Source organism: Malania oleifera, chromosome 3 (assembly GCF_029873635.1).
Source record: "Malania oleifera isolate guangnan ecotype guangnan chromosome 3, ASM2987363v1, whole genome shotgun sequence".
NCBI lineage: Eukaryota > Viridiplantae > Streptophyta > Magnoliopsida > Santalales > Ximeniaceae > Malania > Malania oleifera.
In genome coordinates this window covers 90259059-90285905 of record NC_080419.1, presented here as the reverse complement: position 1 = coordinate 90285905, position 26847 = coordinate 90259059, and positions in this window count along the sequence as shown.

Here is a 26847-nt window from a genome sequence, read left to right as displayed (position 1 = left end):
AGCAGGGAAAGAGAGAGTGAGACGGGGATTTTTACGAGGTTTGTCTTATGCCTAGCCTACGTCCTCGCCTTTGGCAAACCACCAAAGGATTCACTAAACTTGATCCGTTGACGGGTGGACCAAACCTTTACAACACTCCTTGGTTAAGGTTAGAGCCCGCCTTCTCCAAACGATATCCTCTCGTCCGATCACTCCTTACATAGGCTAGAGCCCGCCTCTTTAAGCAATATCCCCTTGTTTAGCCAACGATCCAAACAACCCTTGGAATCGTCAATTTACAAGAAATACAACCACAATATGTGTACAAAAATTTTTCTCCTCAAAATAAAAGAGAAGAAAGAAGAGAGAAAGAAAGAGAAATAGAGAGAGAAAAAGAATAAGTTGGTCGTGTTTGGAGTAGCAGGCAGCAGGAACTGGGGCAATAACAACAGTGGGAGCTCTCAGCTGGAAGATTTCACCACAACAAAGGAGCTTAGTTTGAGGGAGATTGTAGGAGTTTGGATGGCAGCCACAGCAGCTGTTGCAGGATAACATCTCGGCTAGAAGCACATGTACGAAAGAGGAGGAGGAGGAGCTCTCGGCGGTGGCAAGGTAGCAGCCGCAGCAGCGGTTGCAGGAAGTGGATCTCGACTTGCTGGTTGCAAGAGGCTAAGAGAGGGAGAGAGGAAGGAAAAGGGGAAGAAATGAGAGAGCTAGAGAGAAGGGAGGCAAAGAGTTAGAGTGAAAGGAAGGGGAGAGGGTTGAGTTGAGAAAGGGAGCTAGGGTGCAGTGTGTAAGGAGAGAAAAAAAAATCAATTTAAAGGCTCTTGGAGGCAGCTCTACCCAGTGCATGGCGGGAGAGGATCTAGTTGCATGGCCGAGGCAAATCACTTTTCTTTTTTTTATTTTCTTTGCTTGTTTCTTCCATGTTAACATTTCTTTGTTTCCCAGCGAATAAGTCCACTTTTGATCATCCTAAAGCCCATATCTCTCGAAGCTTAAAACACAAAAGTTGTAGATAATTTTCTCAGCGTTCTCCAAAATTTTGAATTGTCACGATTGAAGCTTGGACAAGAAAATTATGCACAGATTATGAAGTAGCGTCAGTTTTAGCTTCTAATAATTGCCTTACGATAAAAAAATACCAAAAATACATAAACTACTCAATAAAACCCAAATATTATAAATCGGACACAATGATAAAATATTGAAAGTAATTAGGTATTTAATTAAAAATATAATTCATAATGCAAGAATTGAAACACCTAATTACGCAATTTAAGCGCGTAATCACACCCCCCCCCCCAAACTAACGTTTTACTAGTCTATAGCAAAAAACGTGAATGAATTCTAAGGTGGTACCCACAAATACTAACTCCAACAAACATGAAATGACTGCACATGCGACACAACCATACCATTTCACATGCAAGAATATAACCAAATTTCACACAAACTCATCATATACAATGCACACAACTCCGAAGTAAGTCATTCATGCAAGTTTCATCGTTATATGGCTATTAAAAACAGTATACTCACATGAAGTTAAAAAGTTTCATTTTTCTCAAATTTTCTTGCAAACAGTCGATCAAACATTAAAGAAAAGGGTTAGAAATATTGAAAAAGAAAGAGAGCAAAGGGAAGAATGAGAAAGAGAAAGAGCATAGAATGAGAAAGAGAAATGTTCGAATTGGTGTATTCCCAAGAGGGGGGTGAATTGGAATTTTAAAACTTTCCTAAGTTTAATTCTTGTCCACAAGCAGTGTATTGCAACCTAGGGTCTTTCTAAACAGATTCCAATACCCAAATGATTCAAAGCATGTATGAGGAACGATCAAAGCAATAAATAATTAAACATACATGTGTATATATCAAAGTGCAGAAATATAAAGAGTATAAGGAAAAGTGAGAATGACACACCGTATGATATTGGGGTTCGGCCAACACTGCCTACGTCCCTATCTTAAGCTCACAAGTAGGAGGAATCACTACCTTTGCTCACTTACGGGTGGAGCGACACCGTTTACAACACCCTTTCTTTACTGGGCGAGGGAAATCCCAGGTCAAATTCACAGGGCTGACCCCAACCTTTACAACCTGATCCTTACAGGGTAGATTTACATCCCCTCGGGTCTCGCCTGGAATACATTCAGATAATATAAAATTTGTGTACAATGGAGATGCTTCTTACACTAAGCTGATATGTACCACAATAAGCACAATACAACCAATGCACTTAAATATGATAAGAGATAATGCTTAAGTGTGTATATTAAATATATCTCTCAATCAAATAAATTATATGATAATGTGAGAGATGCTAATGTGAAGTTATCAACTCTCAAGAATGTGTGCGTATATATATATGAGAGCGAGACCTTTGATTCAATATAGTCAACAAATGAATAATCAAAGGTCCTTTAAAAACCCTGCGCAAATATCTCAAAATATTTTATCAAATATCAAGCACAATAGATATTAGGGTTTAAGCTTGCAAAAAATATTTTTATCAAGAACACAAAGCAAGCTTTTGAATCTTGCAATAAGGATGCAAGTTCTCAAGCTATGAATAGTTTTTCCCAAGAGATATTTATTAATGAAAATACAATGGGATAAACTTTAGCTAACTCTCAAAAAGCAATTTCAACCAATACAAGTATGAGAGAGTTTAAACTTTAAAGAAATGTATACATGCCCACAAGATAAGAGTGTTCACTCAATCCTCAAGTTGCAATAACTTTACAAATGAAGATGAAGAACACAATGCACTCTTTCTAAAATATGTAATCAATAGAGTATGAGAAAGAGTTTTAACAATGAGCTTATGAAAATGTGGGAGTATGAAAGATTTTAGTACAATAAAAATTTTAGAGGATTTTTGGCTAATCACTTTTCCTAATCTCACCTAATTAGGACAAATGAGGGAGTATATATAGGATTCCTACAAAATATTACTGTTGAGGACATTAAGGGTAATTTGAAAATTGTTTAATTATGTTTAATGAAAATTAACCCTGTTTAACTACGATAAAAATTTTGCCAACCCGAGAGGTTCGGTCGACGATATTCAAGGTTCGGTCGACCACTTTAACAAGTTCGGTCAACTTTGTCAATTTTGAACTGTAGGTTTGGTCGACTATCTCAGGGCAATTTCAAACCCTTCGTGGGTTCGGTCGACCATGACAAGAGGCCGGTTGACCATTCATGAGGTTCGGTCGACCATGGTATTTTTGAACTGTGAGTTCGGTCAACCAAGTAGTTGGAAAACATGTCAATCTACCGAAAAAGGTTAGTTCAAAACATGTCAATCTACCAAGGCAAGTCAAACTATTGACTGTTCAAAGTTTGGTCGACCGAGGCATTTAGCACACCAAGAGGTCGGTCGACCGAGCTATGGTTAACGTTTTGACCAGAAAGAGAAAGAAAGAAAGAGAAAGAGAGGAAAAAAATTTATATAAATGAGACATGTGTCACCATATGTATGGTACACGTGACACAACCAGGACTGCATCTTTGGAAGGTGGCGTGGCGCAATCCTGACCGTCGAACTTGCATTTTCTCCGGACGATAGAATTTATGTCACATCAGCAATCTATGTCAAATCTCCATAACCAACTAGATGTTGCCACATGGCAGATGATATCATGCTGACGTCACCCTATTGCGTAGGGGTGTAATCAGTTTATTATGGTTTAGTTATGGGTAAAATCAAAAACTGAACCAAACATTGTGGTTTTTAGTCTTCTCGAATCGAAACCAAAACCAAATCAAATTTATTATCCCCTTGAGAACCAAACATTTAGTGGTTCGGTTATAATTTTTTTTTATTTTTAACCGATTTTCTAAATATTCAACAATTACTTTTCACATGGATAGTTGAGAATCTATTGGGCATTTTGATTTCTAAACATTAAATGGACCAACCATGTATTAACATACTAATTAAGTAATTAAATTAATTTTTATATATAATTTAAATTTAAATCAATTTTTTTGGTTTTAGTTATATTTTTGGAAACTGAAATCGAAACTGAAATTGAAAATTTACATTTTCTAAAAGCAAAACCGAAATTGAATACCAAAAAACCAAACCGCTTGTGATTTCAGTCCAATTTTTGATTTTTTGGGAATGAAAAATAGAAAAGTTGCGGATGTCACCCTGCTACGGTAAATTCAAAATAATAATAATAATAATAATAATAAAGCCATGTGTCTCCATTGTTGGTATACACGTGGCCCACTAATCCCAACTGGGTTAAATTTAGTTCAAATTGGTTGAATCGATCTGATTTTTGAATCGCCAGTTTATTTATTTTATTTTAAATTAGTTTTTAATTTTTAAAAATAGAAAAAATCATAAAAAATATTTTAAAAATCAAAAAAATAAAAAAGTTCAATTATTTTGACTTGAATAAAAAAATTAAAAATAAAAATACAAAAAATAAAAATGAGGAAAATTCTTTAAAAATCCCAGAAAATTTTGGAAAATGTTAAAAAAAATTTAGAAACATTTTATAAAATTTTGAAAAAAAATGTAGGAATATTTTGAAGGAACTTTTTGCTCTTATTTAATGATTTTTTATTATTATCTATATATATATATATATATATTATATTTTTGGGTGTGTGCGTCTCAATGATTTAACAAAGGATTACCACAATAAGCACAATACAACCAATGCACTCAAATATGATAAGAGATAATGCTCAAGTGAGTATATTAACTATATCTCTCAATCAAATAAATTATATGATAATGTGAGAGATGCTAATGTGAAGTTATATGTCAACTCTCAAGAATGTGTGCGTATATATATGTGAGAGTGAGACCTTTGATTCAATAGAGTATATTCAACAAATGAATAATCAAAGATGCTTTAAAAACCCTAAGAAAATATCTCAAAATATTTTATCAAAGATCAAACACTAAAAATATTAGGGTTTAAGCTTGCAAAAAATATGTTTATCAAGAACGCAAAGCAAGCTTTTGAATCTTGCACTAAGGATGCAAGTTCTCAAGCTATGAATAGTTTTTCCCAAGAGATATTTATGAATGAAAATACAATGGGAGAAACTTTAGCTAGCTCTAAAAAAGCAATTTCAACCAATACAAGTATGAGAGAGTTTATGTAATAACCCAAAAAAGAATAATAATAATAATGGTCATTTAGTTAGTATCAAAACGAAAGTGTTTCTCTATTAGGATCCTTAATTCCATGTTTCATGCCTAAGAAAGACCTTGTCTAAGCGAGTGCTCAGAGACTATTGCGGCTTAGTCGCTCCCTAGAGGTCGGCCTGGTCAAAATGAAATTTCATAGGATAAAACAGGGTAGACACTGTTTATATACGTAAATAAGTACATAAAATAATGTTTTGACTGACATAATTTGTAGAAATATATGATAAAATAATAATAATATAAGTATCCTATGCAGGGCCCACAAGACTGTGTGGGGCCCACATGAGTCCCAAAATCATGTGGAGGTTTACACGAGCCTTGAAGCTGTGTAGGGCTCATAAAATCGTATGAGGATTATTGGAATTACGTAGGATCCATTTGGGTCTCGAAGTTGTGTGGACATGAGTTTTCAAAATTTAAATTTAATTTTTATTCAAAAATAAATAAATACTAAAAATAGTTTAAAATTAATAACAATGATAATAATAATAATAATAATAATAATAATAATAATTAAGAAAAATAATAAAATATAAAATAATTAATTAACTAATTGATTAATTAATTAGGTAAGTAATTAATTAAAAATTTATTTAGTGGGAATGGTGGCAAGCACTCCCACATGGCCTCCATCCCTATCCCATACTCAACTCATACCTTACTCATCCCTTACCCATTCTTTAATTTTAAAAAAATTATAATTTCACCCATTTCCCCACACTTTTATAAATTTCATTTCTTCCCCAAAATTTTCCTATAAATAGGAAGCTCTCAACTTTCATTCTTCACAACAATTTTTCCAAAGAAGAGAATGATTAGTGAATGAAAGAATTTCTAGTGGAAAGAGAATTTTTGAGTAAGGTCTCACTCACTCACTCTTTCCGATCTCATTTCATAGAGATAATTATTGTGTTCGTGGCACACGGTAAAAGAAGAAGGTAAGTAAATTTGATTATGTTAGTTTCTTTTTTATTTAAAATTCATACCTGAGTTTATTTTGTAAGTAAATTTCAATTATGTTACTTAGTTCCATAAAATTTTCATGAGTTTATTTTTACGTATATTTAATTATATCAATTCTATCTTCAATATACTTGCATTTATTTTTGGATTAAAAATGTTCTAATCCCCTCGGGTAAATTTTTAGCATTTCTTTCTATTAAAAAAAATTTTATATATTTTTAACACAAAAATTGTGTGGCATGAGTTTATTTTTACGTTGCATTATTCATGAAAATTTGAATAAATATGAGATTTTCATTAGATTATTTTAAATTACATAAATTATAATAAGATGGTTTTAAAACCCCTTATGGCAAAGCAAGTTCAAAATTACAGATGTTCGGTACCACAACTTAAAGTTTAAACGGATCAGAGTGCACCCACATTCTTTACAGAGTAGTTATTTATGTTAGTGGAAATCTCCTGAGTAATAAGGAAAATCTCACTTAAAGTTTACATACGTTGATTTAGTTTGGTCGGCCAGCCAGCTAAATCCAGTCTTCAAACCGCACAATCCAGTCATGGGGGCAAACATGACTTACGGCAAACAGGCCTACGGGTGGTTTTTACAATATATGTTTATACATATTTAATTACGTATACAGAGTTATTAATAAGTTGAAGGAAAAGTATAAGTTTATATGAAAATGACCATTTTTGTGCCTAAATGACGATTTAAAGGAAACGTATAAGGAAAAATATATGTATGTATATAGTTAAATATTTTTATAGTTTTAAAGTTAAAAGTTTAATTTAACGGTCACAGTATATGGTTATTAAATTTTACTATTATAGTTGATGGTAAAAGTTTTATGCAGAAATTTTTAAATTTATATTTATTCTAGAAGCAGTTTTGAAGTTATAGTATTAAATATTATTCTACAAAATTTTTTAAAAGCTCATTTTGACCACACAATAATAATAATCTTATTTACTTACTGAGCATCGTCTCACCCCAATCATATTTTTATTTCAGATAACTCTGAAGGGCACGTCGGAAATCAAGCTTAGCAAGCATGCGGGTGGGGTAAGAAAAATAAAGAATGATTAGAAATATTAGTATGATGTCAGATATTTATGTTTGTGTAATTTTCTTCTTTTGAAATAAATGATTGTAATATGGATAATTAGCGTTCTGGTTTAATAATAATTGAGTTTATTCGCTTCCGCTGTAAATCAATAGTAAAAAGTAAATATCCCAGACCCTTCGGGGTTGGGGTATTACAGTTTAAGCTTCAAAGAAATGTATACATGTCCACAAGATAAGAGTGTTCACTTAATCCTCAAGTTGCAATAATTTTACAAATGAAGATGAAGAACATAATGCACTCTTTCTAAAATATGTAATCAATAGAGTATGGAAAAAGTTTTAACAATGAGCTTATGAAAATGTAGACGTATAAAAGATTTTAGCACAATAAAAATTTCAGAGGATTTTTGACTAATCACTTTTGCTAATCTCACCTAATTAGGACAATGAGGGAGTATATATAGGATTCCCACAAAATATGATTGTTGGGGACATCAAGGGTATTTAAAATTTGTTTAATTATGTTTAATGAAAATTAACCCTGTTTAACTGTGGTAAAAATTTCACCAAATCCGAGAGGTTCAGTCGACCATATTCAAGGTTCGATCGACCACTTTAACAAGTTCAGTCGATTGTGACAACTTTAAACTGTAGGTTTGGCCGACTGTCTCAAGGCGATTTTGAACCATTCATGGATTCAGTCGACCACGGTAAGAGGTCAGTTAACCATTCACGAGGTTCAGTTGACCATGGTATTTTTGAACTGTCAGTTCGATTGACCAAATAGTTGGAAAAGTAGATTTTTACAATTTGGTCGACCAAGAAAGGTTAGTTCAAAACAGGGCAGTCAACCAAGGCAAGTCAAACTATTGACTTTTCAAGGTTCAGTCGACTAAGGCATTTAGCACACCAAGAGGTCGGCCGGCCGAGCTATGGTCAAAATTTTGATTCCGGGGCAAATAGTGTTTCGATCGACCATCAGATTATATCATACGAATGGTCGGTCGACCAAGGGCATTAAAATTCCAATTTTGCCCCAAAAATCCAACGTGTGTAAGCCTTGTTTTTGTCCTTGAACTTATTCAATCATGTGTGAATAAGTTATAACATTTAGGTCCTAATGGTCAACCTATGGTTTTGAGCATTAAATACTTATCATGCATGAGATGCAGTTATTATAGACCCAAAATATAAAATATAAATGCATTTACAATTAAAATTAAACGTCTTCAATCTTCTTGCTTGTGCGTCTTCATGGAACGTGCTAGATACATATGATCATGGATTTTCTTCTGACTTCCAAGTCCCTTGATCCTATGTATGCTGAAATTTAGACATGTTCATATACTTAAACACACATAAGATACAGGTGCTTTGTCAGCATTAAAACAGATATCAGACTCAAAGAGTCAACAAGAAAGAAAGAAATGAGCATAGGAGAGAAAAATAAATAGGATGAATAGAAGGTAGTGAGAGAATCATAGAATAGAGAGAAAAAGAATCAAAAAATAGAAAAAGAAAAAGAGAAAGGAGAAAGAGAAAAAATAGAGGATAGATCTGCGGGTAAGAGGAAGAAAAGAGAAAGCAAAAAAAAGGCAAAAAAAAAAAAGAAAGAGAGAGAAGGAGAAAGCGAGAAAGAAAGAGAAATAAGAGAGAAAGAAACGGAGAAAAGAAGAGAGAGAAAGAGAGAAAAAAATTTATATAAGTGGGACATGTGTCACCGTCCATATGGCACACGTGACACAACCAGGGCTGCGTCTTTGGAAGGTGGCATGGCGCAATCCTGGCTGTCCAATTTGCGTTTTCACCAGACGTTTGAATTTTTGTCACATCAACGATCTATGTCAAATCTCCATAACCAACCAGATGATGCCACAAGGCAGATGATATCATGCTGACGTCACCCTACTGTGTAGGAGTGTAATCAGTTTATTACGGTTTGGTTGTGGGCAAAATCGAAAACTGAACCAAACATTGTGGTTTTTAGCCTTCCCAAATCGAAACCAAAACCAAATCAAATTTATTATCCTCTTGAGAACCGAACATTTGGCGGTTCGGTTACAATTTTTTTTATTTTTAATCGATTTTCTAAATATTCAACAATTGCTTTTCACAAGGGTAGTTGAGAATCTATTGGCCATTTTGATTTCTAAATATTAAATGGACCAATCATGTATTAACATACTAATTAAGTAATTATATTAATTTATAAATATAATTTAAATTTAAATCAATTTTTTTGGTTTTTAGGTTTAGTTATATTTTGGAAACCGAAATCGAAACTGAAACTAAAAATTTACATTTTCTAAGACCAAACCGAAATCGAATACCAAAAAACCAAACCGCTTGTGATTTTGGTCCAATTTTCAATTTTTCGAGAATGAAAAATATAAAAGTTGCCATGTGGCGGGTGACGTCATGCTGATGTCACCCTGCTACAGTAAATTCAAAATAATAATAATAATAATAAAGTCATGTGTCTCCACTGCTAGCAAACACGTGGCCCACTAATCCCAACTAGGTTAAGCCTAGTTCAAATTGTTAAACCAATCTGATTTTTGAACCGCCATTTTATTTATTTTATTTTAAATTAATTTTTAATTTTTAAAAATAGGAAAAATCAGAAGCAAAAAATAAAAAATAAAAAAGTTCAATTATTTTGACTTGAATAACAAAAAATGAAAAATAAAAATACCAAAAAGAAAAATGAGGAAAATTCTTTAAAAATCTCAGAAAATTTTGGAAAAATGTTGAACATTTTTTAGAAAAATTTTATAAAATTTTGAAAAAAAATATCTAGGAATATTTTAAAGGAACTTTTTGCTCAAATTTGATGATTTATTATTATTATCTGTATATATTCTATTTTTGTGTGTATGCATCCCAATGATTTAACAAAGGATAAACAGGTATTTCAAGCCTCACTTATATTAGTTTTGAGTGAGGTTTATCTAACAAGATCCCCTCCTTTGGAAGTCTTATTAGTCATTCTTAAATCGCACCTTTTAATTTTTTATTCATTTATTTGTTTATTTTAAAAGAGTAAATTAAAGATCATTATATTCAATTTAGGGACGATTCGTGATTAATTAGGTACCATTCGTAGAACGGGTATATAGGAGGTGTTAGTACCTTCCCCTCGCATAACTGAACTTCCAATCTCAATTCTAATTAATACAGATTGAGACTACTAGTTTCTTGACCTAAGATTAGTCTAGAAGACTAATCAACAAGTAGTAATTAGATGATCTAATCGCACCTAAGAAAATAAGAGGTTAATGACAACTCCATAAAATTTTAAATTTTATTATTTCTTGTCATTTCGGACCCTTTTCCAGAATATTGTGATAGTAACTACATGCTAAAATATAAAACTGTTGTCCTAAAATTGAATTCGCACCTGTAGGCGCAATAGGTGTTCATTAATAAACTTGGCATCATTGCCAAGGTCTTAATATTCATGATAGGGTGGGGTAATATTTGAATTTAAGTTGAGACTTTTAAATAGAAAAGAAAAAAAAAATAAACTCAATATTGTCGTGACGTCCCAAACCCTCCAGAGAACCTCTCAGGTGATGGGTGCGGCTGCAAATTGGGAAAAAGTGGATGTGAGTTTTGAAAAGGTATTTTTATGGAAAAGCATGGTGTATGGAGTCACCACTAACTTTTTGGAGTGCAGTTAGAACACTTGATTGCTACCCCGTCAAGGGTAGAATCGACCTGCGTTATCAAAGTAGGGCCTAGGAGTACAATTATGCGAGGGGAAGATATTATCACCCCCTACGCGCCCATTCTTACGAACGATACCAGATTAATTCAAAATTATCCCAAAATAAATATAATAAGCATTTCAAAATTACTCCCTTAAAAAATCAAATAAAATGCATAAAATAAAATACTATATAAGTATTCTCACATAACCAGGGCAATCCAATACTCCAAAGAGTCCATACCCTTTGTTGCAATCATCGGAAATGAAAATCAAGAAAATAAGGTACAAAATACTCTCCCGAATTTTGAAATCTCATAGGATTTTTCTAAGTAGGAAAAATTGTATTCCAGGAGGTTTTTTGGAATTTGTTCAGGATGAAAATGATTTTTTGGGCTTAAAAAAATATTTTTGTAATTTTTTCTAAGTGTGAAAACATTTTTTTGTGATTTTGGTGTTTTTTTCAATATTTTTCTCGAACTTCAAAATAGCACAAATAAAATTAAGACAAAAACCATGGAAGTCAAAGTCTAAAAATATTTTTGGAGTTTTTCTAAAAATTTTTGAATTTTTATGGATTTTCTGTGAATTTTCTGGATATCTAAATAATAATAAACAAGTGAAGTGGAGAAAACTAGTGTGAACCGATTCGAGGGAGGATGAACCGGTCAAACGTTGACTGGTTCCAGGGAAAAACTAGTTTAAGGTCTTGGTTGAGACCATAAGTCAACACGCGTTGCCTTCCGTGTGGGTTGTGTGTGTTCAGGTATATGTTAGGGTGCATGAATGATGCGTAATGTGTGTATAAGCATGAATGCATGACCATGTGTATGCATGGATGTGTATGTGTGTGAATGTGCATGCATGCATGAATGAGCACGTGCATAAATGTGTGTGCATTGGGTATGTGCATGAATGTGTGTGCATGCATGGATGTGTACGTGCATGAATGTGTGTGCATGCATGGATGAGAATGAGCATGCATGCGTGGTGTGTGTAAGTGCCCACATGAATACGCATGGATGTGCGTGCATGGACTAGAATACTCGTGCATGCATGCATGAATGGACAATGACCTACATGATGATGTCATGGGTGATATCGGGATGCATAAGGTGGGTTGCAAGCATGTATGTGTATGAGTATGTGATTATGTGCATTGCATGCGTGTACATGCATGAGCACGTGAATGTGTGTGTGTTCGAGTGTGAGTGCATGCATGCATGTGCATGGATGTGAATGTGTGTATTTGTGTGACTGCATGCATGTGTATGTGTATGCATGTGCATGTAAGTGTATATGAATGCATGCATTCATGTGAATGTGTGAAATTGCATGCATGTATATGCGTGCATGTGTATGTGGGTGTATGTGAATGCATGCATGTGTATGCCTGAATGGGAATGTGTGTGTAATTGCATATATGTGCATGCCTATGTATGTGAATGCATGTGTATGTGTGAAATTGCATGCATGTGTATGCCTATGCATGTGAATGTGGGTGTATGTGTATGCAGGTGTGTATACATGTGTAACATGTGTGTGCAGGAATGTGTGTAAACAATGTGTGTGAAGTGTGTGCGCAAACGTGTGTAAGGGAAATAATATACAAGTAGGCAAATGTTTGTATGCAAGTTAGCATGTGTTAGTATGTAAGTTAGAGTATAAGAAATTAAACGTTAGTATACAAGAAATTAAAGGTTAGTATACAGGAAATTAAACGTTAGTATATAGGAAATTAAAAGTTAGTATACAAGAATTTAAAAGTTAGTATACACGAATTTAAAAGTTGGTATATAGGAAATTAAAAGTTAGAGTGTAGGAAATTAAATGTTAATATACAGGAAATTAAAAGTTAGAGAGAGCAGGAAAGTAAATATTAGTATACTAGAAAATAAAAGTTAGTATGCATGGGTTAGAGTTAGAATGAATTCAAGCAAAGAAGTAAAATATTAGTAAAAGTTAGTATGAGTTAGTAAGTTAGTTTGTGAGGGTGTGTGAAAGAGTGTGTGAACAGTGTGTGTAAATGTGTGTGAATCAGTGTGTGTAATGGTGCGTAAGGGTGTGTATGTAAGGGTGTGTGTGTGGTGATGTAGGGTTAGTGACATTTAATGAGTTGCAAAAAGCCACAGGGGACTTATGTCAAACACCTGGTGTGCATGTATTAGTAGTGTGTGTAGTGCAGTGTTCAAAAAGTGTGTGAGGTAGGGGTGAATATGAGCAAATAGTGTGTGTTGGTTAGTGAGTTAACAGTGTGTGTGTGTGTGTGTGTGTGTGTGTGTGTGTGTGTGTTGTGTAAATAGAAGGGTATTAGTGTGTGTTGTATTGTGTGCTTTGAGTGTGAGTGAATAAGCATGTGTGCGGGTGTGTGTAGCATGCAGTGAGATGAGTGTGTGTATCTGGGTGTCCAAGTGTGTAAGTGGTGCCAAACTCAAACTCCACAACTCAGCATCTCACTCAAGCATTTCATCAAACAACTTGCACCCATTGGATCAATTCCCACATTATGAGTTCATACACTGCAGAAATAGATCGAAGGAGACCCTGCATCCTAAAAAAAAAATAAAACTCTAGAAATGCACAACAACCTAATATCAACACCTTATATATTTTCGGGAAATTTGAGTAAGCAAACAGAATGGATAACAGACAAGAAACAAAATCACCTGCAATCGTTGATGCCCTTTATTTGCGATGCCGAGAGATGAGAGAGCGGGGTGGTCGAAGTTGTGTTTGGTTGGTTGCTGCTGCTACTATGTTCGGCTACTATGAACAGGAGGCCTCGGTGCTGTGCTTGAATAGAGGAGGGAGCTGTTGTGCTGTATTTGGCCTCCAGCTCCCCAGCAAACGAATCGAGTCGAGAGAGTGTGTTGACCTTATAGGTCACGCCCGATTTTGATTATGACAAATACTTGTTATATCTAATGAGTGTTTGAGATTTTGTGCAAGAACCTTAAAATTGCCAAGATCGAGATGAGCACAAAGAGAAAGTGAAGTTAAAGACCTAATTTCTATTTGTATTGCATTTTTATTCAAAGGCTTGTAATAGTAATTAGGGCCTTTGGCTTGTAATAATCACACACCCACGTGCATGTTTTAATACGTAAGCTCACAATGCTCAAAATGAAAATGACCTTAGAATGACCTTAAGGTCGGTCGACAGACACCGAAATTTTTTAGTGTCTTCAAAAGGACCCAAAAATGACCTTAGGACACTTACCATTACACCTATGAATGTTAGGCACTTGATTAGGGTTTGAGTGGATCATAACAAGACCAAAATGCACATATTGTGCACTTTCGATTGACCAACCTTAGCAGTTCATTCTACCTCGGTCGACCGAAATAGGCTTGGGTCAACAGTTGACCAAGGTCCCAGTCCATTGAACCAATGTAGTTCAAATCCCTCGGTCAACCGAAACCCTCTAAAGTCAACAAATTGACCATTTGTTCAACCGAGACAAAAATGAATACCAACTACCTAGTCGACCAAGGGTCCTCGGGAGAAATCCCAACTATCTAGTCAATTGAACCATTCAGTTCAAAATGGTCTGGTCGACCGAACCTCGGAGAAATGGAAAATCGCCCTTTGGACAGGCACTTTCGATCGACCGAGTCTCCAGTTCAAAAGTGTCCTGGTCAACCGAACCATATGAACTTCGGTCGACCAAAATGGTTCTGGTCGATTGGACATCTCGGGTTGCCCTGATTTTTTTACCGTGGTTAATTTTTTAAAATAGGGTTAAAATAATTAAAAAGTCATTAAATTTTCCTAATAATTCCCAATAGGTCCCCAACAGTCATAACTCATGGGGTGTCTATATATACCCCCTCATTTGGGAAAATTAGTAACAAGATTAGCAAATCAAAGTAAAAATTCTCTCAAGCCAAAAGTATCTTACTGCTCATATTTTCTCTAAAAGCACTCTAGCTTACCTTCTCAAGTTCCAAAATCCTTTGTAAGTGTTTTGAGTGTTTATACAAAAAGGTTTGCTCTCATTGTTTGATTGTTTGAATCGATTTTTTCGAAAGCATTACCTAAGTGTTCTCATAAGCCTATCCTAAACAGACTTTGCTAAACTTCTGAGTATTGCATTTTCGTTGCAATAACTTAGGAAGTTTTGTATTTGTTTTGGCTTACAAAACGTTTTCTAAACTTACTCAAATATCTTGTGGGATTTACATTGATATATTTATGAAAAGATATTTGCATTTGTGATATTGGTCTTTGTTGCAATATTTGTTCAAATACATATCATTTTACTGAATACAAAGATTACATATATTTTGCAAACCAAGCATATACACTATTCACGTGATTGATATATTCTGCACTTTGGAATATTTGAAACTTGAGTGATATCTTTGTTTGAGCACCTTGATTGAGTTGTTGACACTCTCACGTATGCATTATATTAATAGAAAATACATTTGAGAGTTGAACTATTTAGACCACACTAAGCTTACATATTAAATCATTGTGGTGTATGTGATTGAACGCATTTGGGTACAAATCTGCTTTACGTGAAAACACTTTTATATTGTACAATTTGATTGTAAATCTGAGTGATTCCAGACATGGCCTGAGGGGGTGGTAATCCAGCCTAGTAAGGATTGTTGTAAAGGTTGAGGTCAGCCCTGTGTTAATTGGTCTGGTTTGTATAGGTGCCGCTCCACCCGGTTAAGTGAGCAAGTGATAGTGGTAATCCTTGTGATTGTTAGCCAAGGTGAGAACGTAGGCAATCGGCCGAATCTCGATAACATATCTGCGTGTCACCCTCTCTTTACTGCTTTTTGGTGCTTTTGTGATTAATTAAATTGCTTTATTTACTTTCTGGTATACATTTACTTTACCTGCACTAGATTGACCATAGGGTTGTGAGTATATTGGTGTTAGGAAATTGATCTAGGGATTAAATTTTAAAAATACCAATTCACCCCCCTTTTGGGATCACGGTAAAGCTAACAATTGGTATCAGAGCCACGTAGCATAGACTAGTTGTTATTTTGCTAAAAGATCACTCATGGCTCATAGCTCTATGACCCCTTTCCCTAAGGGACCATCTTCCACACGACCTCCTGTTTTCAGTGATGTTAATTACACCTTCTGGAAACAAAGGATGTACATCTACCTTCAGAATACCGATTGGAAGGTGTGGGGATTGTCTCTAAGGGAAACTATGTCCCTATGAAAACTGAGGGTGCAGCTAGGGTTCTTAATACTGAGGATGAATATGATGATGATGATATGAAATTTCTTAGTCTTAATGCCACTGCCATGAATATTTTATACTGTAATCTTGACGTAAATGAATTTAATAGGATTATGGCATGTTATACTGCAAAAGAAATATGAGATAAGTTAGAGGTCACATATGAGGGTACTAAAGATGTGAAAGACAGTAGGATAGATATGTTGACCAGTGAGTATGAGGCCTTTAGGATAAATGTAGGTGAGTCCATTCAGAGCATGTACACTAGATTCACACACATCATAAACTTACTACATGCATTAGGAAAGACCTATCTCACATATGATATGATTAGGAAGATCCTTAGAGGCTTACCTCCTGTTTGGGAAGCCAAGGCTATGGTCATTGCTGAGGGCAAAGACCTTAAGGCCATGACCTTAGATTAATTGATAGGTTCCTTGATTACTTATGAATTGTCCATAAATGAAAGACTTAATGAGCATAATAGGGCTAAGAAAGTGACTGCATTGAAAACATCTAATAACACATCTAGTGAGTGCAGTGAGTCTGACACTGATGATGAAATGGTCATGTTAACCAGAAAGTTTAGCAGATTTTTTAGGAAGAACAGGAAGCCATTTAAAAAATATAGACTCTACTAATGAGAAGGGAGAGTCCAGCAAAAGAAAAGAAAAATCAAATGCTCCTACGTGCTATAACTGCAATAAGGTGGGGCATATCAAACCCGACTGCCCACTACTGAAAAAGGAGGCTAAGAAAAAGAAGAAAGCCATGAAGGTTAGGACTTCATGAGACGAATTCAGCAACAACGACTCGGACTCAGATCATAGTGACACGGAGGTCGCTAATCTGTGCTTGATGGCACACGAGGATGAGGTATTATCTTCTAGTTCATTATCTTCTTTTTATTCATCTGATGATTGTGATTCTGATCGCATGCCTACATTTAGAGAATTACAGTTTGAATATATTCGTGTTTCAAAATTGTTAGGCAAAATGACCAAAGAGAATAATGATTTTAAAAAGAAATGTAAAAATTGGTCAAAATTATTTAATATGGCAAAACCTCTCATGCCTCTATTTTAAAAGAAATTGATGCTACTATTGATGAGCTTGAGAGGAAATTGGAGGATAGCTCCAAAATCATTTTTAAATTCACTAAGGGCAAAGAAAATTTTGAAAAATTACTTGGTGCCCAAAGAAATTCCTTGAGTCAAGTGGGTCTTGGTTTTAATGGTATTGAAAATATTAGACGACCTAATCTTTACTTAGGACACTTTACACATGAGTCAAAATCTCATATTCCTCCTAAAGAATCTAAGTGTAGATTAAGATGTTTTAAATGTAAACAGATTGGTCACATTCAATTTGATTGTCCACTTAGGAATAAGTATGCTAGAATTAGGAAGGTATGGGTAGTTAAGTGTAACGATCTGCTATTTAAGTTGGGTTTTTTTTTTATTTTTTATACTATAACATTTAAAATGTTCTAATACCACACTGGATTAAACCCAAACATCAACCTAAGCATCAAGAAGTAGAAATTAAATAAACATAACCATATGTAATTATATACAATACCAGAGTGCTAAATTGTTTCCCAAAATATACATATATAACTGTTCCCTAGAAATATCCTCAACTAGCTAGGGCTATACAAAAATACTCCCATAAATACTCACTCTAATATCAGGGCAATACTGAGGCCCCTCTATCTGCGAGCCTGATCTGCTCGCCTACTTAGATCACCTGAAAAAAATGTTAAAGTAATTGGGATGAGCCAACGCTCAATAAGACGAAATATGCTGTTACTAGTGTATGGTAGATGAGTTACAATATTATGAAAATATGTTTCTATAAAATCATGTATAACTGGATCTGTAAATACAGTACAAGTAATAGAAACCACCACCATTTCCATGTTGCTTAACATATCAGTATTTTATGTTACTATTTAAAAAATTTCTAATGTACATAAGTATATTCTCTGTCTCTGTAAATCTGTATATACATAATAATAATTGAAAACTTCCCTATGGATAACTGTGTGTCATGATTTAACCCCTTATGACAAGGTTGTGCGGCCCGTAGGCGGGATTTACCCTGGCTGGCCAACCAGGGTAAACCACTATACTCCCTTGGTCTGATCTACCCTCCTCAACCCATATCTGATGGGGAGCCTGTCCATGTCTAGGGCACTATACGATCAACCTACTACCACATATTATCTGAATAGGTGGTTGCACTCTGTAAACTGTATGTAGCTACGGTACCGTGCTCTGTAATTGTATGGTCCAACAGGGTCTGATACCATATAATACATCTCTATATACAACTATCTGATTTACCTTGATTTTGAAATAACTGTATAAACCATGACAATGAAATAAACTGTAACTGTGTCAAGTGTATTTCTGAACTGAACTGTAATCTATAAGTCATGGTATTGGAAACTACATAATCATGGTACTGAAAACTATATAATCATGGTATACTGTAATTACTATAAAACATATTCACTAGCTGTATATTCTGTAAAACATATCCTGAAAATACTGTAAAACATGCTTCTGTACTATATTTATATTCTCAAGCCACACAAAATTTAATACATAATATTCATAATTAATAATCTGTAATAATGTCCTGTTGTAAATAATAAACCGATAAAAATGTACATTTTATACCGGAAATCATTTTAGAACTATCTAGCATAGCATATTTCCCTTACTAGTTTCCTGTTAAAAATCCCCTACTATAACGGGTCCAACACCCGTAAGGTTCTCCACTCAACACCCCGAAAACCATAAATCTCATAACAAAATATCAATATTTTTTTGCCTGCATCATTTCTTACAACCGCTGGAAAGTCAAATTCCGAATAAAAGACCTTACCCTAGATTTGGGATGAATTCCAACTTCATCCCACCGACAATCCGTTTCAGTAGACTTGTAGAGAACTCCGCCTGGAGAATCATGGTGGTCTCAAATTTTCGATCCGGTGAGTGACAGGGCCAAAATCGAAGAGAGAAGAGGGAGAGGTCGTAGGAGAGAGAGAGAGAGAGAGAGAGAGAGAGAGAGAGAGAGAGAGAAGAGAGCGGTGCTGAAAATTCTGCGTAAAATGAGTTTAAGCACTATTTATACTACGGGATTCGTCGATGAGCCACGTCACCTCATTGACGAGTTCTTCAATAATTTCATCGACGAACCTCCTCACTCATCGACGAATTTTAGTCTGTCCCAAAAACCCTTCTTGGTATCTTCTCATCGACGAGTCGTAGCTTCGTTGACGAGGTCCCTTATGCACTCGTCGACGAACTCCCTGTGTTCGTCGACGAGGCTCTGTGGAAAATCTTTTGGATTATTCCATCCAAAATGCAATGTCGTTGACGAAGCCTACTGCCTCCTTCTGTTTCTGTTTCCATTTCCCTCTCTTTTTATTATTTAAAATACTATTATTCTTCGGGTCACTACATTAAGGGAGATCCTGCTACTAACCCACGTAGACTCAACAAAATTTGGGGACCAGCATCAGTCACTTAGCTTATTTTGCAGGTATGCCTAAGATCATCCTCCTCCAAGGATAGATGGTACTTGGATAGTGGGTGCTCACGGCACATGACCGGCGACAAGGGAAAACTCACATCAATTGTTCCCCAAGGATGGAGGCTATGTAACATTTGGGGACAATGCCAAAGGACGTATCATCGGGGTAGGTAAGGTTGGTAAGGATTCCTCTCTTACCATTGATAATATTTTGCTGGTTAATGGAATGAAACATAATCTACTTAGCATAAGTCAGTTGTGTGGCATAGGATATAAAGTATCTTTTGAAAATGACAAACGCATAGTAGAAAATAAAAAATATCACAAAGTGCTTTTTACTGCTGATAGACATGAAAATGTTTATACTACCTCTCTTGATAATTTAGCTTCACAACAAGTAACATGTTTTTCTGCTATAAATGAAGTTAGTTGGTTATGACATAGGAATTTAGGACATGCTAGCATGGATTTACTGTCTAAACTTGCTAGAAAAGAATTAGTTAAAGGTTTGCCTAAGATGTATTTTGTAAAGGATAAAATATGTGATGCATGTCAAATGGGTAAGCAAAAAAAATCTAGTTTTAAGAAAAAGAAATTTATATCAACTACTAGACCTTTGGAGATGCTTCACCTAGATTTATTTGGACCTAATTTTGTGCAAAGTCTTGATGGTAAATCTTATGGCTTTGAAATTGTGAATGACTTTTCTAGATTCACATGGGTGTTGTTTCTTGCACATAAAAATGAATCATGTGAACAATTCACCAAACTTTGTAGGAGAATTCAAAATGAAAAAGGATATAAAATCACTCACATAATAAGTGATAGAGGCACGGAATTCAAAAATGAAAGCATAGAAAAATATTGTGACTTAGAGGGCATATCACATAACTTCTCTGCACCTAGGACACCTCAACAAAATGGTGTAGTAGAAAGAAAGAATAGGTCACTGCAAGAAATGGGTAGAACTATGTTAAATGAGCATAACTTACCTAAATATTTTTGGGCTAAGGCCATTAATATTGCATGCTATGTTATGAATAGGGTTTTAATTCGACCATCAATTTATAAAACCCCTTATGAATTATGGAACAACCATAAGCCTACTATTTCCTATTTTCATATATTTGGTTGTAAATGCTTTGTACTTAAAGATAATCTAGGAAAGTTTGACTTAAAATCCAATGAAGGTATTTTCCTAAGATATGCATTAAATAGCAAAGCATATAGGGTTTTCAATAAAAGAACTTTAACTGTCATTGAATTTATTCATGTTGTGTTTGATGAGTCTAATCCATTTTTCCAATAAAGATGATGAAGATGATATTGATATTAGAAAATGCTTAGAGAAAATGTCTATTGAAAACAATGCGAGTGAAAATCAAAAAGCAAATGAAAAATCACTTGAAGATAATGAAAATGGAAATCAGGAGTTGCCTAGAGATTGGAAATTCATTAGAAGTCATCCTATAGATCAAATCATAGGCGAACCATCTCGTGGTGTAATCACAAGATCCTCCTTGAGAAATATAGTGAATCATTCCGCTTTCTTATCTCAAGAAGAACCTAAAAATATTAAAGAAGTCATAGAGGGTGAGTCTTGGGTGATGTCCATGCAAGAAGAACTTAACTAATTCGAAAGAAGTAGTTCCTAGGCCTAATGAGCATACCATAATTGGAACTAAATGGGTATATAGAAATAAGAAAGATGAAAATGGGGTAGTAACTAGGAATAAAGATAGCTTAGTTGCCCAAGGGTATAACCAACAGGAAGGGATTGATTTTGATGAAACATATGCTCCTGTTGCTAGATTAGAAGTCATTCGTATGCTACTTGCCTTTACTGCTTTTAAAAATTTTAAATTGTTTCAAATGGATGTTAAAAGTGTTTTTCTAAATGGTTTCATTAATGAAGAGGTTTATGTAGAATAACCACCCGGTTTTGAAAATCATAAATATCTCGATCATGTTTACCGATTGTCTAAAGCCTTATATGGATTGAAACAAGCTCCTAGAGTTTGGTATGAGAGACTTAGTGGTTTTCTACTAGAAAATGGGTTTACCAGTGGCAAGATTGACACTACACTTTTCATCAAATCCAAAAATGATGATATGCTCCTTGCTCAAATTTATATGGACGATATCATTTTTGGAGCAACTAATGATGAGTTGTGTAGTGAGTTTTCCAAATGCATGTAAAGTGAATTTGAAATGAGCATGATAGATGAACTTAGTTTCTTCTTAGGGTTACAAATTAAGCAAGCCAATTATGGAACTTTCATATGCCAATCTAAATATATCAGGGATTTGCTAAAGAAATTTAATATGGAAGATTGCAAAATTCTTGGCACACCTATGAATCCTTCCATTAAGCTTGATAAAGATGAGCAAGGACCTGTTGATGTAAAATTGTATCGTGGCATGATTAGGAGTCTCCTATATCTCACTGCTAGTAGGCTTGATATTATGTTTAGTGTATGTATGTGTGCTAGGTTTCAGGCTGCTCCTAAGGAATCTCACTTAAAAGCTGTCAAACGAATCCTTAGGTATCTAGTTGGGACTATAGAATTAGGCTTGTGGTACCCTAAGCATACTACCTTTGAGATTGTTAGTTACACTGATGCTGACTTTGTCGGTAGTAAGGTTGATAGAAAAAGCACTAGCGGAACTTGTCATTACTTAGGACAATCTCTTGTTTCTTGGTTTTCCAAGAAACAAAACTCAGTTGCCTTATCCACAGCCAAAACTGAATACATTGCGGCTGGAAGTTGTTATGCCCAAACTCTTTTTGTTGAATACAAAGATTACATATATCTTGCAAACCAAGCATATACACTATTCACGTGATTGATATATTCCGCACTTTGGAATATTTGAAACTTGAGTGATATCTTTGTTTGAGCACCTTGATTGAGAACATCTTGGAATACAAAGATTGCTTGTTGACACTCACGTACTCATTACACTGATAGAAAATACATTTGAGAGTTGAACTATTTAGACCACACTGAACTTACATATAAAATCATTTGTGGTGTATGTGATTGAACGCCTTTGGGTACAAATTTGCTTTATGTGAAAACACTTTTATATTGTACAATTTGATTGTAAATCTGAGTGATTCTAGGCATGGCCTGAGAGGGCGATAATCCAGTCCTGTAAGGATTGTTGTAAAGGTTGAGGTCAGCCCTGTGTTAATTGGCCTGATTTGTATAGGTGCCACTCCACCCGGTTAAGTGAGCAAGTGATAGTGGTAATCCTTATGCTTATTAGCCAAGGCAGGGACGTAGGCAATTGGCCAAACCTTGATGAGATATCTGCGTGTCACCCTCTTTTTACTACTTTCTGGTGCTTGTGTGATTGATTAAATTGCTTTATTTACTTTTTGGTATACATTTACTTTACCTACACTATATTGACCATAGGGTTGTGAATATACTGGTGTTAGGAGATTAACCTAGGGATTAAATTTTAAAAATACCAATTCACCCCCTCACTTGGGATCATGGTAAAGCTAACAAAGTGTGGAGAGGCAGAGCTAAAACTGCTACTGGGAGCCATGAATGAGGTCAGATCTGGTGGAGCTCGCAGCCGAGGGTGGTGCTAGTATGGATGGAGGTTGCAGGTGGTCACAGGTGGCTCAGCTCTGGATGGTGGAGGTTGCAGGTGAGGATGGATTTGCTTACAGAAAGAAGAGAGAGAGAGAGAGAGAGAGAGAAAGAGAAAGAGGGAGTCTTGAAGGTGGTGAACGCGTGAAGCTATGGAGATCTGGTATAGAGGTTGAGGGCTCGTGAGAGAGATGGTGGTCAGGGCTGCGGCTGGTGATCTGTGGAGAGTGGTGGTGGGCGAACGACTATTTGCTGGTTTTTTGTTTATGGTCGTGAAGAGGGTGGTTGGGATGGAGGTTGTGGTGCTTGGTTCGTTGAGCTAGTTGGTGGTTTATTGAAGCAATGGCTCACGAATGTTGGTGAGGTGGTCGAAGGTTGCTGAAACACCGAGGATGAGAGGTTGAGGATAGTGAGGGAGAGGCGATGGAGAGCAGCAGCGGTGGCCGGAGTTATGGAGGTGCTTGTGGCCGGTAGTGAGGATGCTAAGGAGAGTCGTGAGGTGACAGACGGTGGAGGTGGTGGAGGACTGAGGTGGCTGGCTCCGGTTAGGGAGATTATGGTGAAGATGATGGTGCCAGTAGCAGAGAACAAGCGAGAGAGGGAGATGATGGAGAGAGAGAGAGAGAGAGAGAGAGAGAGAGAGAGAGAGAGAGAGAGAGAGAGAGAGGGAGAGAGAATGAAGAAGATGAGTAGTGAAAAATGGTGACTCCCCCCGCCCCTATGTGTGTGCGTGACCCGTAGCCATTATAGGCTTTTTTGTTTTCTTCTTTTTTGTATTTTTTTGTTTGTTTCGTTTCTTCTTTTTTTGTGTTTTTGATTTGCTAATAATAATAATAATAATAATAATAATAGTAAGGTACTACTTATAATAATAATACTAGTACTAAAAATAAAAGTAATAATAATAATAATAATAATAATAATAGTGTACTAAAATTATAATAGTAACAATACACTAGTAATAATAGTAACAATAATAATAATATTACACTAATAATTATAGCCCCCCTTTTTTGGTATTTTCCCCCCTTTTGTATTATTTTTTTTTATTTTGTATTTTTTATTGACCCTTATTTTTCTGAAAAGAAAGATTTGGCCGAAAGTTAAACTTAATTTCCCCAAAATCGAAGGACCTAGACTCCATTTTTCCTAAGATGCCCGAAATTCGGTGATAACACACTAGGACTCGGCAAAGACAACAGAACTCACTGAAAATGAATTGGAATTCGGTACAGACAAGTGGGACTCAATAAAATAAACCGGGATTCAGTAAAAATACCGGAACTCATTGAAAACAAACTGGGACTCGGCAAAAATACTTGGACTCGTTGAAAACAAATCGAGACTCGATTGGGTCTCTCAGAAGGGTCCTCCAATTTTTGAGACATGAAGTCAACTATATGTGTCGGATCTTCTCAGCATAGCCTGGTTAAAATTGGGGTATCAACAAATATCATCACATATATTTACAAATATTAATTAACATAGACTTATTAATAAAACTAGGTTATATATCATGCCAGGTAAAACAAATTGAATAAATGCCAACCAAACACGTCAATAAATTTTAACGTGTAATTTGAGTAATGACTGTACATAATTAAACCCAGTAGAAGGTAGGGTCCATAAAAGGCAATTACCTTAAAACTCAACTTTTAATACATTACTGTAATATATATAAAAACGAGGGCCCACCAAACAAATACATGCATCTATCTTAAATAAATACGTCCACTAAAGCCTATTGCAAATGCAAGTGAGGGCTTGGAGTCTCTCCGCATGCATGTATCTACCAACTACTTTAATTAACAATGGACCTGCCTAGTTAGCTTCTACTCCAACGTATGTTTGAGTTCGTGAATTTCAGATTTTAGAATTGAATTTAAATAAATTTAAATAAATTTTAATATAATTTTATATTATATCTTATCAAAATTTAATGTAACTCTAAATCCAATAATTTCTTAAATATAGGGTTAATGTTGCGTTGGGGAATATGAATTTCGGATCTTGAATTTGAATTTTAGTAAATTTTAAAAAAATTTCAATGCAATTTTATTTTGGTGTTTATTCAAATTCAATATAACTCCAAATTTAAGACATATCCAAACACAGGATCAGATTATTTTAGATCAAGAATTTTATTTGAGAAAAAGAAAAAGAAAATAAGAAGATGATTCATTTTTTACTCTATTTTCTCTCTATATCAAATACAATTAAAAATGAAAAATTATTTTGATATGATTAGAAATTAAGAAAAATCAGATACTAAGGATGTGTAAAATTAAAATTTTGTTCGCTGATTTAGTATTTTATTTTCTTTTTTTCTTTCTTTGATTATCAAATATGAAAAAAATGAAATCCTTCATATTTTCTTTTCCTTTTTCCAATATTTGTTAAGTTTCATAAATACCATTAAAATTTAGCGAAAAGGCACAAATCTTCTTTTTAGTTTCAAAACAGAGAACACATCGTGGTATGTAAAAATGACACCGACTTCTTTTGAAGCTTACCAAAAAGAAAATTACAATTGTCTTTTATTCTTGGCAAAAAGACAAGCAAAAAATGGTACAAATATTACAAAAATTAAATTTTAGGAGAAATTTGTGAGTTTTTTTAAATTTTAAGAGGGGTTTGGGTTATTATGTCAAATCTCATTTTTAGCTTTTATATATATATTAAAAAACTTTAAGAAGCGTGTGTAGTTTTTTGTTAAATTTTTTAGAAAATTATAGTTGTTGTTGTTATTATTATTATTATTATCATTATTATTGTTGTTGTTGTTACTACTAGGAATCACATTATCTCAACTGTTTCATCTTTCGACTATGGCCACCTGAAAAGAAACAAATAAAATGACTTGGAGGATCCAGGTGTACTCCGGGAGATCTCTTTGATGCCTAAGTTAGAGAACGGGAAGCTCATATTGTAATAATAAATGTGAATGAATGACAATGAGATGTTTATTTTTCTCTGATATCATTTTCTTTCTTTTTTTCTTTTATAGTAACGAGAGCAAGTCTTTCCCCAGCTTGACATTCATCAGGTTGCACCATGTCTAGAGGGGGTTACAAGTAACTCATGAATTGCTAATAACTCATGTGCGGTCAGGTAAGCTATCAATTGCAACCTTCATAACTGTATTAGGGATTATTGATTATTAAGTTAGAGTTTTACGGCATACCTGATGTCGCCCAATGCAGAGCTTGTGGCTATTGTTGTATTATTATTATTATTATTATTATAAAAGTGGTGTCTCTTTCCCAACCGCGAAGCTTCGGTTTAAACCCACATGCTAAGGGACTGTTTGGACACACCTTTATAGGATATCACATATCCCAATTGGCATCAAAGGCATTCCTGTACGTATTATAGGGAGGAGTCAAATGAAGCATTGATTAAATGCCTAGATTGTGCCTAAAGTGTGGATATGGGGATTGGTCCTAAGGCGATTCTTGTTGACCTGCTTTAATTTTTGTATTATTATTATTACTATTATTATTGGCACTGGAGATTACGTGCCAGACTCTGCGGTGGCTTCGGCAATATGGTTTGGCATGGCCGTGTTTGGTGCCAGC